Source organism: Perognathus longimembris, chromosome 5 (genome assembly GCF_023159225.1).
Source record: "Perognathus longimembris pacificus isolate PPM17 chromosome 5, ASM2315922v1, whole genome shotgun sequence".
Classification (NCBI taxonomy): domain Eukaryota; kingdom Metazoa; phylum Chordata; class Mammalia; order Rodentia; family Heteromyidae; genus Perognathus; species Perognathus longimembris.
The window spans coordinates 9,400,679-9,416,889 of NC_063165.1; positions in this window are offsets into that span (position 1 = coordinate 9,400,679).

The window sequence follows — 16,211 nt, forward strand, 5'->3', positions numbered from 1 at the left end:
GTGTTTCATGTCTGTGATCCTAGCTATTCAGGAGGCTGAGCTCTAGAGGATCATGGTTTAAAGCCAGTCGTCACAGAAAAGTCTATGAGGCTCTATCTCCAAAACAGTAAAACAAAGAAAAAAATAAAGCAAGCAGGAGGTGTGGTTCAAGTGATAGAGCACTAGCTAGCTCAGCACTAGCTAGTGCTAGCTGAGCTAGCTAGCCAAGTAAGTGAAGTCCTGAGTTCAAGCCCTAGTTCTAGCAAAAAAATAAATAGTTAAGTAAAACATGGAGGAGGGGAAATGAAAGAGGAAAGGGAGGAAGGAGAGGGGCAGGGAGAAGGAAATATGTGCAGTTTTTGTTTCTCAGGATCTGAAAGGAATGAGTGCCGGAAACCTCCATGAATACCAAAAACTTAGAGGATTCCATCTCTTAAAACTGATAGCATATTTTGCATATAACTTATATACATCCTCTTGCATTTGTAAATCATCTCTATATTACTCACAATACCTAATATTATGTAAACAGTTTTTATACTGTATTGTTTAGGGAGCAAAGACCAGAAAAGCATCTCCATAAAGTTCAATAGAGATGTAAATTGTTTGAATGTTTTTTCTCTCTATATATATGGAACCCAAGATGTAGTGGGTGGCATTGTTTATACATTATCCACTTACAGAATCAAGACTTGTCTGTTTTTCAATCAAGTTTGGTTCCTTTAAAAAGTAGATGAATATTTTAGTGGCTTCTGCCCTGAACAGGAAGTAAGACTGGACTCCGTTCAACATTCTGAATCTTACAAACTGTCTAAATCCTTGGGATCCATTGCTTAGCACAAATAGTGAGAATAAAAATAAATCATTGCAGTATGCCAGTCAGATCTGAGTGGTGCATTCTGTGCGTTTATTTTGTTGAGAGCAACTTGTTTCAGAAGCTAAATGTAGCATGAAATTTTAGTTAAGAGGTTTGTATCCCATACTTGGTAATAATGCCTCTTTATGAGTGGGAGAATAATTATAAAAAATCATTTACTCCAGCCATGTGCCATGAGTATTTATTTAACTTCCCTAACATTTTTTTCTTTTAACCTTTCCTACTTGGATCAGAGAAAAGAGGATGGCTTTGTTAAACAATAACTGTCTTGCGGAGATTGGGGCATGAGAGTCTGTGTGCACAGAATCCTCCTGCTCAGATTTAGAAGATGAATAGAAGGAAAAAAAAAGAAAAGAATATCTCCTGCTAATGTAGTGGCCTCTGGCTCTCAGAACCCCTTCAATTGGCTCTATTTTATATATACTTCCTGTGCTTTCATTATATGGGCCAATAAACTCTTCCTTTGGTTTAATGTAATTTTAATAATTAAAATAAAATAAGATTTTTGTCACTCACAACCAAAGAGCTATAATTAATTAAAATGTGTCATCAGGGACAGTGTTACTCATTGCCTTTGCTGAGAACAGGCAGTTAAAAAGTTTCATTAGGAAGACAAAAAAAATCTGTGGAGTCTGAACTATGGCTGAGAGAATGGATTACTAATTCTTCTTCTGAAAACCTGGAGTGGCAAAATGCAAGCTACAAAACCATTTAGGGAATCAGTTTCAGAAGTGTCACCATTGTACAGCCAGTGAGAAAGCACTGGAAACTAAAAGCTTCTGATATCCTCCCTCCTCCCCCTCCCCTCTCCCTCTCCCCCTCCTCCTCCACTGAGTTTGTAAATTCAGGTCAATAGCTAGGTTGGATGATGAGCAGGAATGGAATGGAAGGCTCAGGGCTCCTTGGCTGGCAGAGAAAATGTTACAATTGGAAAGAGGAACTTGACTTCAAGTTCATTTAACTCGTTCACACTTACTTCAGTCCTAGTGCACTCACTACAGCAAGGGATATGAGGAAGGCATTCCACTTTACAGAATTAGTTCACATGCAGTGAGAGAGAGAGCATTTCCCCCATTATCTTCATGTGAAGGGTGGTTTAAAAGAGAGCTTCAGGATGCTGGAGCTGTATAAATTATGGCACGATTGCTTGGGAGAATATTATACGAGGCTGGTAAAAGAAATATTATATTTTTCATTAAACTATGAAATCTTGACATCCAAATATAATCAAAAGTGCAATTGCCTAGCCTAGCAGATGCAGAAATATATCTGTACATTGAGAGGCAACATTTACCTTTACTTTTCAAAACATAAGAATTGCATGGCAGAAGAGGCACTTCACCGGGGCTGGGAAGGTGGCTTAGTGGTAGAGTGCTTGCCTAGCATGTATGAAGCCCTGGGTTCGATTCCTCAGCACCATATAGATAGCAAAAGCCAAGAGTGGCGCTGTGGCTCAAGTAGAGTCCTAACCTTGAGCAAAAAGAAGCTAAAGACAATGCCCTTGCCGTAAGTTCAAGCCCAGGACTGGCAAAAAAAAAAAAAAATGAGGCACTTCATCTCAAGACACTCAATAGATAGGGAGGGAGGGCTGGGTCTTCAGCTTGTGCCCTAATTACTTAAACATACCAGTGGGTGCAGCTTTAGGAGTTACCTTTGCTTTATTTTCCCCCTCTGCCTCTTGCACAGATTTCCCTCTCCTTTGGCTTAGAACTACACATTCTAAAGGTAGGGTAAGATTCCTAAATGATTGTTTAGCTTAACAACTCCTAGAATATCTGGTGACCTGATAGTATCAGAATAAGTGAAAGTTTTCTTTAGTCATTAATTCTGTGCATCAGCAGACACAAAGCGTTTATGATGCTACTAGATTTAACTTTCAGAAAAGCAATATGTGTCGAAAAAAAAAAAAAAAGCCCTAAACAGGTCTCTGACATCAAGACAGCAGAAAGTTCCAGCCACAGAAAGAAAGGAGACATAGGCTTTAGATGATTAAAAAATCCCACACAGAATTTCAGAGCTTATAAGTCAAAGATTAAATACAGAGTTTATTTTCATGTGATTAATATTGACTAAATGAGTTAATCTAATTTGTGTCTTCCCCTTTACAAGCTCCTTTCTTCTCTCTCCCATAGAGCCTGTAGTGGAGACTCAAAGTCAATTTTCTCATGTTCCTTTGAGTCAGATAATGTTGTAATTTTTAGTCAAAAACAATTCCAGTTGAAATCCATATTTAAAGAACTGAGTTGTTTCTCTCATTTTTGGAAATTCCTGCAAAGGAACAACATCTAAGATTGTCTCACTATGTACCCTTGCTTTTTGGCGTTTTATTAGAAAAATAACTCTAGCCATGTAATTGAAGGGAAGTTGTTATCACACTCATAATCATAAAAAGAAGTGACTAGTGTTTGATTTTGTGCTTTTAACAGCTTCCTCTTCCTGCAGGGCAAATGAACACAGAGGTTAATATCTTGATTATAAAATTGATCTAAGGACTTCACTTTCTAGATCCTAATGGATATTGCAAGGTGAAAAGGTTTTGTGCGTTGTTCATATTCTCCAGCTTATAAAGCAGATTTGAAAAAAAAAATCCTTCCACTTCAACAATTTTAGGGTGATTTTCTACACTCTATTACTGTACGGGGGAGGACAGAGCAAACAATCAAAGCAGATTTAGACTATTCTCCAGAGCTGAGAGTTGCATTTGGGGAGAATGATGTAAAAAGGTTCTCTTAATTGATTGTCAACACAGGGAAAATGATTTGTACAGCCGACTTCCACTGAAATCCTTAGATGGAATTCTACTCAGCAACTTTTTGTTTTTCATTTTTCAAGTCATCTACAGGGAAAGCATATAGTCATGAATTCCAAAGTAGCTTACATTATTTTCTACCACTCACTTTTCATCAAATGGTGTAGTACTATGCCTGGAATATTTTTATTATCTTCATTTCAATCCTATTTTCTAAAAAGATTTTAGTGCTAAAGACTATAATGGTAAAAATTCAGCATCGTGCATTGGGTTCAAAGTTTCTGTTAACTTTATTATTTCTTTCAATTTGGAAAGAGTATCCCAGTGCAATGATACATATTGTAACCTAGGACTCAAAATGACAACAACAACAACAACAAAATAAAAGTTGAGATAGGTTTGGGGAATGAAATATTTGTAGAGAGGCAGACCTAGTTTCTGCTTCTGGCTTTATTTTCTCATTAAGATAATTCTCAGAAAATATGTGTGCATTTTTAACAAATCTATCTCCATATAGTTAATATAAATAATAGAAGTTGCAACTAATTCATGTGAGAATCTTGAACTAAGATTTTTAAATCCTTTGAAGATCTTGAGCCTCAGACAGCTTTGTTCTTCTGAGTACAAACCCCTTGATGTACAATGTGGTGATCCTATATTTGTCAAAAATTGCTCACACATCACTCACATTTCAGTGAACAAGTTTGAGTTTGGCATAAAATAGAGTTTTGTTTGCATGCTGAAATTACATGAGATGTTGCTGTTTCAAACATAGGACTTATCTGTTGGTCGCTTTCTCGACTATGGGTAAATAAAATTAAGAAAATGGCTTTATTTGCAGTTCAAAAGTTGACCAAGAGTTCATTTCTTAAAATGAATTAACCCTTCCAATGAGCTGAATGGAACTGCTAACCTTTTGGTGTTTTGAAGAGGTGGTTTTATGGGCAAAGAGGAAACTGAACAAACTAAGAGTTGAAAGAGAACTTCAGGACTCTATGGCCTCCCTTATTGGGAATAATTAGTACAGGTTTAGGCAAATCATAGCAGAGCATCACAAGGCCCAATAGCTATACCCTTATGAACACATAAGATGATGCTAAGTGAAATGAAGTCCATGTTATGGAAACAATTGTTATATCACAGTTGTAACTACTTTCAACGTCCTATGTGTATGTGTAGTTTCTATTATTGATGATGTTCTTGTGTCACCTTCCTGTGGTTGTACCTACACTATCTCTGTAATCTTATCTGAGTATATTGGAAACCGTGTTTACTGGTATTGGAAGTAGGAAATTCAAAGGGAATACCAAATTTGAGAGACACAGGGTAAAAAAAGAGAAACAACTACAAAAGCAATACTTGCAAAACTGTTTGGTGTAAGTGAACTGAACACCTCCGGGGGGGGGGGAGGGAAAAGGGGGAGGAGGGAGGGGGATATGAGGGACAAGGTAACAAACAGTACAAGAAATGTATCCAATGCCTAACGTCTGAAACTGTAACCTCTCTGTACATCAGTTTGATAATAAAAATTTGAAAAAAAAAGAAAGAGAACTTCAATAATTCTCAACTTTGCCACTATTGGTTATTTGTGCATATCATAGAAGCTCTCAAAAATTAAATTTCCTGAAACATTAGAGAAGAAATGATAATGATGCTATTTATTTTACAGGATAACATGAGAAATATGTCAAGTCATACAAAGAAAGGTTATTTTTAGGAAAAGCACTCTTTAATTGTTAACTATCACTATTTATATAGTATATAGATAGGTATAATTATTGATATAGACTATTATAGATATAGACTATTATTGATATAGATAATAAGGCCAAAATTGACACTCATCATTGCTTTAGAATAATTATCTTATTGGTTTAGGCATAAATGTTTTCTTTTATAAATCTACAACTGAACATTTATTTTCTGAACTCCTAATATTTTAAATATTTATTAAAGAGTACAAAAGTATTTATTCCTCCCCAAACATCATAAGTATACATACAAGTGCTTATATATATGTATATATACATATATATGGATGTAGCTATTCTATCTGTGACTCTCTGTAATCATTATATCTTTTCTTTTCTTTTCTTTTTTTTGGCCAGTACTGGGCCTTGGACTCAAGGCCTGAGCACTGTCCCTGGCTTCCTTTTTTGCTCAAGGCTAGCACTCTACCACTTGAGCCACAGCGCCACTTCTGGCTGTTTTCTATATATGTGGTACTGGGGAATCGAACTCAGGGCTTGAGGCAAGCTCTCTTGCCACTAGGCCATATTCCCAGCCCCTATTACTTTTCTTTTAACTATCATAAATATATATATATATGCATATATATCCAACTTTCTTTTATTTATATTTCAACACAGATATAAATATTCCATCCATGGTTTTTCTAATCATTAATTATTTGCTTTCACTCTATGAACTCTCCAAGTAGTTTTAAGTTCTGCTGGAACACACATATCAGCATGTCTCCTCTTCTCTAAGCCACCACATAGATAGTTCTGGATTTGACTTAACTCTAATGCACACACTCATGTGATATGGAAATGATTCTCTCTTTAATGTTGCTTTGGAAGTTTTTATTTGTTGGGCAATTTTCAATGCACTTAAAGAAAATAATTTGGTATTTGCTTTACTGCTTATAAACACATCCTCTAAGGAGCCATTAAAAATTTACACTCTATAAATTTGATATGGATTACTTTCTTTAAGCATTTGGGCTGAGATTTCTATCTTGTTCGCTAGTATAATTTAACTCCACTTATATGAGGCATTCCTTACTTATTCAGCTGGTGAAAAGAGCCTAACTGAATTATTATTCCATAAAACTCATTTAATTCATTGGCCATGTCATGATCATACAATGATATCTTTGCCTCTCATGAACTATTTATATCATGCATAGTGTATTAGCTCTTGCTGATTGCAAGCACACTCTTCATAATATGGTAATCCAATTAGGAATCACTGAGAAAAGGATCTGAATAAAATATAGTAAGTTAAGCAAGGAGAAAGGAAACAGCTCTATCTCATAAGTGCTTCTGCCACAATTTAATCTGGCAGTAGTGGTCAATTGCTTTGAGCTTATGACAGTCATCTAAAGTTGTAGATAGAGCAGTGAACTGTCTTGATTATAAATTGTATGATGGTGTGAATCTACTCAGTGAGAATCAGACAATAAGCTAAATACATATTCCTACGCAATTACAGTGCAGGGAAATATAGGAATCAGCTCTCCAAAGCATCACACACAGCATTGGAACATACAAGTCTCTAGATCAGCAGGGGTCACTCAAACACATTTTGATCTTGACAATGAATGGACCAGCCATTACAGCTACTACACTGGAAACACCTGAATAGGCCTGGCTGACTCAGCATAATGCCAGGTCTCTTCTTACCCGTGGTTTATCCATCTACTTGATGGATAAATTAGTAATCTGCACTTTCTGTAATGACTCAGCAGAGCTTGGTTGAAGCTGCTAGCAGCCAGTAATCAGACAAGTAACGCAGCCATCATGTTTCCACTGGAAGGATCCAAAGCTATATGTTCAAGGGATTCCCACGTTCACATAGTAGATTATGTGGCTCCCAAATCTTAGGATACAGGCTCAGGCACACGCCAGTCAAATGGTTCCTCTACTAGCAAAGGGCTGTCATCATATCATGGATCAGTCTCCAGGTCTGGCTGTATCATCTAATTCATGGTCAGTAGGAAATCCATGTTCTTTTTATTCTCTGGTATAACAGAAATGTTGCTATTTAATAAACTAACCTCTAATGGATTTTGAACATAGCAGTCTTCTTTTGATACGTTAGTTATTAGCTTTCTGTGGTTAGGTGTTTAATGTGACAAGTGATTATTGGTATAGCTTTAGTTGTTGACTTTTCAATAAGCATTCTATTAAACAGGAACAACACAGAATATTTATTTGTGCAGGGAAAGTACTATATTATTTAAAACTTGCTTGTAAAAAGCATTTCTATTTTCTACCTATAGCACCAATAAAATTCAAAATAATTCAGAGTGTGAAGGTTGTAGGACTTCATTGGCCTTAATATAAAAGCTTTTGTGTATTTTGAAAAAGGGATTGATTTGAATAGGAAATGACACATTCCAACCTAAAGTCACTCATTTTGTGTTAAGGAATTCTTTATTTTGCAAGGACAGATTGGCCCGTACCCCTGGCTCATGATGGAAACATTTTTAGGCACATTCCCATACTTACTAACTACCACAGTGACTATGCTTCATCGTTCTGAATTGAGTTAAAAGCTTACAAATGCCACACAAATATAGTGAAAAGTGGGAGTGAATGAATTCTTCAATTTAATAAGTATTTACTTAGCAGTAACAATCTACTAGGCAGTACTGACAGAATATCTACTTTACGTTTTAAGAGAAGCAAGCCAGACCCAAAGAAACACAGGCTGCCTGGTGTCCCTCACAGGTAATAATCAGACTATGTCTAGGATATTCTTAGCAGAGAATCACAATAGCTGAATAGCTAGGTGCACATGACCATATAAAATGAAGCTCATCAAAATGAACTCCAAGTTATGGAAACAAGAGGTTTTTTATAATGTACTGTTTGCAGTTACTTCTTTTTTCTTTTTCTCTTTTTCCCTTTGGTTTATGCCCTATTGTCCCTGTTCTTGATTTCTGTACCCTTTGTCTTGTATTTCAGTTTATATGATTTGTGCAAGGGAAGGAGAATCAGGGAAACAGCAGGACAAAGGCTGAACCAGTGCAGCAGTGATACTCAGTAGACACTATGCTGGAGATGAAATTTACACCATGTCAGGGGAGGGGAGTTAGGAGGGAAATGGGAGAAAATAAGAGAGGGAGTGATACTGCTCAAAAAGAACTGTAATCATCACTTTTATGTACGTAACTGTAACTCCTCTGTACATCATCTTTACAATAAAAATAAAGAAATACACAGTACACAATCTCTGGTATTAGTAGTAATGAGTTGTTTAAAATTCAGCTAAAAATGCATATTTGACTTTCCTTTTGTTACTTCCTTTGATAAATTTGACCAATCGCTTTTCTTTTTTAAACTAATTTTACTTGATTTTTTAGCTTTTCTGGCTATTCTTTATTTTTCCTAGACTTACCTTCTTGTGTCCATTTACTTATGTATAGGATTTTTCAAGGCCTTCTCTCATCTCATTCAGCATATGATTCTGGATTTAGATAACCATTTCTATGGGAGAGAGTTCAGCATTGTGTTTTAGAATATCATTCATTGAATAATACTGCCTAGATATGAACTCCAGGGCTAACACACACTGCTGCAATACTTTCTGATCCATTCTTCTTATGACACTAGGACCATTTATTGGTAAGGCATACATGTGATATAGTTCTCTCTATATAAATGTGTTTTCTTTGCCATATATTCAGCTTACCTTACTGGATCCAATGGGGCCAGATAAGTTTTAGAATCCAGAGATTTTCAAGTGCTAGAAAAACGACAGAGCTGATCAATTACAATGATCCAAGTAATGTTCAAGCTAAAACAAACAAAGATATTGGCACTAAGCAGGAAAAATCAAGTCACAGATTTTGCAATATTTCTATTAGTTTGAGCTATGTGATTCCATTGAAAGAAAGTAGATCATTTCATCTTTTAACAGAACATTAGCTCCACAATAGTCTGTAGTTTTCAAGGTTTTCTCGGCCTTATATGAATGCCCATAACCCCACATGGTTTACATTAAATTGGACAATTTAATCTGTCTCCTGCCCATCTTTTCCAATGTTCTGTTCAACCTTTTCCTTATGACTATTTGTCTATGCTGATCTCTTAAGACAGAACTCCTTTTCCAAGTTAGCCAGGTGGGGAAGCTCCCTGACAAAAACATGTACATGTATAAGGGTGTGTTTGAGGACTGTGTGTATGGAAATATAGACTGAAGAGAAAAAAAAATTCTCCTAGGATTCCTGTGGAAGGAAAGATTAGACTAGAGATAGAACCCACATTCCAATCCCAATCACATAGCTTTCTTGCTGTATGGTGTGGTTTTCTTTTATGACAGATTATTATTCTAGTATGGCTTGGTCAATGATGTCATAAACATGTTATGAAATGTAAATGTGGAATGTGTGATAGTACTTTCAAACCAGTACTGCTTTATGGAAAGGTCATGGCTTACTCTTTTTGCAAATTAAGAATGCTTGCAGAAATAGTTTCAGTGGTCCATTACCTGCTCTGTCTGGCTTTGATCATGATTCTCAGTTCTCAGCCTTCTGGGTAGCTGAGATTATAGATGTGAACTACCAGTGCTGAAATACATCTATTTTGCCCATCATAGCCCATGGCAATATTATCTCATTTCTTATTCATTTTAAGTAGACCCAATAATGAATAAAAAATTGATTTCCTGCATAATATTAGCATTACACCTACTTCTATTTGTTTAATTATGCTTCAATTTGTTCAATTATAGTTTCTATTTTAATATTTTATGGCAAGTATTACAATTTTAATCAGTGTGACTTAATTGTTTTTCCTTCAGCTGTGGCTTCAACAGTGTACAAAGCAGAACCTTTCCTTACAGAACCTTACCAGCAGTGAGCTCTCAGTAAGAGTGAGTTAGATAAGCACATGGGTGATACGGAGCTTGAGTCCGCAGGATCTTGCATATCAGTGACATTAAACATGTATTCATCTTTGCTAGTTGAGCTCCTTTTAGATGAGCTAGACATCAACAACCCTCTAGACATCATTATCAAAATGGAATTGGCATAAGATTTATAGCACATTATCACAAGGGCCGAGGAACTACAGATGAGAATGCTCAAAGAAATAGATATTTCGGTGTTATGCAAAACTTAAAAATAATGTCATTTAAAATGAACATGCTGAGTTAGGCAAACAAACACATACTGAGAATAAAAAACAACAAGTTCATAATGACTACAATAGACCCATGATGCTTTTGTGCCCAAGACATAGTGAACAAAGGGGCATAAAACATGAACTCTAAGATTTGTGGTTCATGTATTGTCCATCCATTCTCCCCAGTTCTGAGTCCCATACAAATTCTACAGTTTTTCCCTTTCTTCTCTTTTTCCCTCTTTTCCTCCTTTCTGATTTTCTCTTTCTCATTATTTCTTTTCTTCCTTTCTCCTCCCTCTCTTGTCCCTTCTTCTTCTCTCTAGCTTCCCAACTCTTCCTCACTTGCATACCTCTCTGTCTTCCTTCCTTACCTTAACAATACATGACTCAAAATCTAGTATAACTGAATGGTAAATGACTAAGCATCTTCTTAAAAGCAAAATTAATTAAATATGGTTTGAGAATAAATGTGTTACTTAGGTTTCGTTTACTTTTATATTCTAAAGAATTTGTATGTTATTACAAACGGGGAAAGCTGGTCAGAGACTATTTTCATATTTGACATAGAATTATAATTATTCTCATAGCATAATTTTAAACTTTTTCAACTTCATTTAATTTTTGAACATTTTTATTATCTTTAAGTAGTTGTACAAAGGAGTGGGCATTCAACAAAGCAGTTTATGAATACAGTCCATCTTAATCAACGTCTCACCTTTAACATTCTCACCCATTCCTCACAAACCATTCTCTCCCTCATTTTTCTTAATTTTTAGGTTATATATTGATTTTTTGGCCATTTAACAAAGTAGTTTATTGCATCCAGATCTGTGTCATCATTTTAACATTTCCACCACCCCCCCCCCTTGAGCCCACCCCTTCTCTTATTTTGTCAATTCTGTGGTATTTGACAATGAATTCTTTCCTACATTCTCTTTCCTCTCCCTTTTGCATTTGTCTATCCCTCCCCTTGGTCCCATCCTCCTCCCTTTAGCAAGTACCTATTTCCTGGTACTTAATTTTGTTGGGTTTTGACTCAGTATTTCTAAAGAAGTCTATACTATTTGAAGTCTCTATAGAGTCTATTAAACTTCAGTTGTAACCAATTGTACACCATCTACATTTAACAGATTTATAACATACTTATAGAGTTAAAGGAACATTCTAGCTACCACAAATGAGGGAAACTATGCAATCTTTGTTTCTTTGGGTCTGGCTTATTTCATTTAATGTAAGTTTTACATTACTATGACCCACTCCTGGACATTTATCCAATAGAGCACAAACAAGTTACACTGGAGCTACTACCATAACCATGTTCATTGCCGCATCATTTACCATAACCAAGATATGAAATAAAACCAAAATATCCCTCAATGGATGAACGGATCAAGAAAATATTGTATATACATCTACAACAGAATTCTACTCATGCATCAGAAAGAATGATATAGTACCATTTGTAAGATAATGGAAGGAATTGGAAAAAAATCATAATTTTAAGGTTCCCTGATCCAAGTAAAATCAGAGAACAATAAAACAGCATTTGTATTTTTGTGAATACAATAGAGATATAAACACAATAACATTGACAAATGTCTTATTCTTAGTGTTATTTAGTTTGAGGTTATTTATTTTAAATAAGAGTTCAATATTGTTAAATAATAGATATAATGAACATCTCCTTATATTCTGTATGCATTACAATGTCTAACACAGTTACCTGGTTCTCTACTCAGTCCATAGAAAGTTAAATTGTAGTTAAATTTAGTGATTCTTCTCAATATTCTTTTCAGGTTTACCAGTGTTGGACTAGAGAAATATACGTTTTATTTGCTCTCAGAAGTGGATTGTGAATATGATAAGATTATTCATTTAACACTTGAATTCTGCTAGCAGATAAGTCTATTAACCTTGGTCTCTGCTCTGTCCTGTTAAAATTTCACACGTAATCTTAACATAGATCATACGGAGCTGGGTGTGGTGGTACATGCCTGCAATCCCGGGTACTCAGGTTTCAGAAATCAGAAGGCAACGTGGAGGCTAGCTTCAGCAAAGCTAAGAAGATCCTGTCTCAACCACAACACAATTAATTAATTAATAGGAAAAGGCTGGGGGCCCTATTCAAGCGACAAACTCAAGGCTTTGGTTGCAAAATACACACCCAAATACGATGGTCTTAATGAAGGTGGGGGTGTCATTTCATTGATGAGAGTGGTAGGATGCACTTAATGCCCGTTTTGTCTCTAATGTAGTAGGAATTTGACAGAAAGGCCTTTTTCCTGTGCCATCTAGCGAAGACCCTGGAGAGCTTCTCACCTGTGCTTATGTAGAGGACCAGCAGGGCTCCTGTGGGAGCCGAGAGACGCCTCAAGCTTTCCATGGAGGGAGTGACCTATTGGAAGTCATGTGGTGACTCTGGGAACCCACAGGGGTGGAATTCATGGCTCTTGACTCTTGTCTTAGCATGCCTTCACTACCATACAATTTCTTTTGTGTGCGTGCATAAGTGTGTGCCTGAGTGTGTGTATGTGTGTTTGTGTGTGTATGTGAGTGTGAGCCTGCACCCCATGACGAGAGCTTGAAATCAGGGATTGGGTGCTATCCCTTAACTTTTCTCCTCAAGGCTGCTGCTCTATCGCTTGAGCCAGGCTTCCACTTCTGTCTTTCTCTCTGGAGAAGGGGAGATAAGAGTCTCATGGACTTTTCTGCCCTAACTGGCTCAGACCTGGGATCCTCAGATCTTAGACAGTTTAGTAGCTGGGATTACAAGCATGAGTCACCAGTTCCTACCAGCCCTAAAATAGTTATAAATGATTTCTTGATTGGGGAAGAGGGAGATTAACTAAAGTCATTTAGCATCCGAAGTAACAATGGGTGAGATGAAACCCAGGCCAGGATTACAAATTAAAAAATTGGCATCCGAGGATAAAATGTGAAATTTAAGAATGATCCTATTTTGTTTTAAGTCTTATTTTTATGTGACTGAACCAGATACCAGGAATCCAATATATCATATAATCAAATACAAAACTAACCAACTATTCTATATTATAACCACCGAGTGCTATGGACACAAGGTATAGCTCCATCTTTAATAAACGTGATAAAAACAACTAAAACTTAAAAGGATTGGAATGGGAAAAATTATAGAATGGAATGGAAAATATAAAATGGAATGGAAATAATTATATACAATGTCCTAGATACAAAAAGACAGGCAATTTACTTTCTTTTTATAATTTTAAGTAGTTTTACAAAAGAGATTTCTTTTATAATTGTGTAGTTTAAACACATTTCAGATTCACCATGCTGTGAGCAGCATTCTTGTCTCTATGAAAGTCCTTCCTAGAACCGGAAATATTTCCTGCTTTTATTTATACGTCCTTCAATATGTGACAGTACTCTAGTGTCCTACATATAATCTTATTTAATCCAATTCAATCTGTGGTTGAGCTATTTTTAAAATGAAGAAATCAAGGCAGGGAAAGCACGAGGCAACTGTTAAGATTGCAGTCAGTAGATTGCAGTTGTAGGCCAAGGTTTAGAATACAGGCCTTGACAGTCCATATTTATTGCTTTTCCAAGTCAAATATCAATATTCTGCCCTCTGGTGGTAACCTCTTGACAGTGCAGATGTGACCCGGTGCTTCTAGACCAGGAAAACACAGGAAGTTGTTAGACCGTTTAGTAGCAAAGCATTCCTTCATCATATACAATTCAATAACTAGTTCTTTGCATTTCTCAGGCATACTAGGAGGTAGACTAAGTATAGAAATCCAATGTGATGTGTCTACAAAGCTAGCATTTAGTTTTCAGTAGCCTGTCTGAAAATAATTCCCAGGTTCCTGGTTGCTATGGCCCATGTCATTGTAGAGTAACAACTCAGGTAACTCCCTCTATAAAGCTGCCTATGACTGAAATCTGTGTGTACTCCTGCATCCAAATTATAGGTTAAAACACCTACTAATTCAGTACTCATTTAAATAGAATGTGGAAGTTAAAGAGAAAGAACTCTTAGAATGGCCCTGTGTACAAATGCCAGATCTTGCATAGCCCTCTGACATTTGGGGATTAGCAACTGCACACATCTCTACCAATTTACTCCGCAGTGTGATGGCAATAGGAAGGCTGTCTACTGGAAACAATTGTACGAGTTCTGATCTATATGATATCCTGCTTTGCTCACACAATTTGGCAACAGGACTCTGCCTGCTGTGAAAAACAGTGCCCTTTTCTCATTGTAAGAGCTTTCTAAAACACGCCTGCATGCAATCAAATGCTATTTTAAAATAACTGACTCAGCTTGTGCCATGCTAGTAAGTGGCTTTCTTAATAATTTTATTCTTATTACACAGGAGGAAAACTACGAGGTAGGCATAATTATTTGTGTTCCTTAATCTCAGTACCTTTGCCAGTTCTTAAACATTTGGATCAAAACTATAGTGCATCAGAAATTAGGTACAAATTGAATATATTTTTATTTAGTATTTTCCGTGCATTAGTTTTTCAAAATACACTGTGGATATCTCACTTTGGGATACCCAAGCACCCTGCTCATTATTGAGGCTACAATGGTGAGAAAGATATGTGTGCTTCTAGCCTCATTGAACACAGCATAACAGCTAAGGAACAAAGACGAAACACATACCATGATCTTAAGTTCTGTGACTGTGATCGAGCTACTATAGGAAGAGAAACTCAACATGCCCAGGGAAGTGGGTGGAGGTCTGTGTTTCTAGAGCCTACTGACTTTAGAGCACAAAAATAGAAATGAAATTTGAAATAAGAGGCTATGGCCAAATGTTACAAGATACCAAAGACCAGGGTTGGGGGGGGGTGGCGAAGAGGGAGACCTTACTTAATCTATTCATTAAGAGAATTTACTTTGTCCCTTTAGAAGGACAGTCACAAGCAACAATAGAAATTTCTGAATGAAAAGTATATCCAAATTATTAAATGGGTTATTGTGGGTATTCATGTTGAGAGTATAATCAGATCACCAAGTACAGAAAATGCTGTTTTAAAACTAAATAACTCACCAGTGGTACACAAGGATGTGCCAATGAAGTTGGTAGCTAGCCATGGTGGAAGTATTTAGATACCTCCTTTCAAATAAATGTGAACATCCCTTAATGTTCAAGTAAGAAGGATGGTATTTCCAGGGATTATTCAGAGTTTCTTGATGTTCTCATGTTATTCATACTGAGTAAACTAGATGTTTACTAGATGCTTAGTAAACTAGTAAACTAGATGTTCATCAGTTCCATGGTGGTGGCGTAGAGCTGAAAGACTCAAGAGGGTAGCCTGGATGGGATAACAAAACCGGGTCACAAGAACAAAAAATGGAAACATGGAATAAGAGGAGGAGGAGGAGGGAGAGGAGGAGGAGGAGGAGGAGGGAGAGGAGGAGGAGGAGAAATATCTGATTTTGTTTCATGGTCACAAAAACAGGCAAATAAATTATAGAATATATTATAGAAATTATGATAGCAGGTTGTCTGTCATTAAGTATGCAACTGTTAGTTTTAGCATACAATGATAAAAATACAACACCTGATTATGTGTCTGCAGAAAAATGAAAGATAGATAGATAGATGGATAAAATATTTGAATAGAAAATACATTGAAAACAGGTTTTTAGACAACAGATTTATCAATTTTGAAAAGCACAAATAGAAATAACACTCCACTTGGTGTACAGTGCTATCATAACAAGTGGTTAAAATTCTTTGGAATAATAATCTCTAGA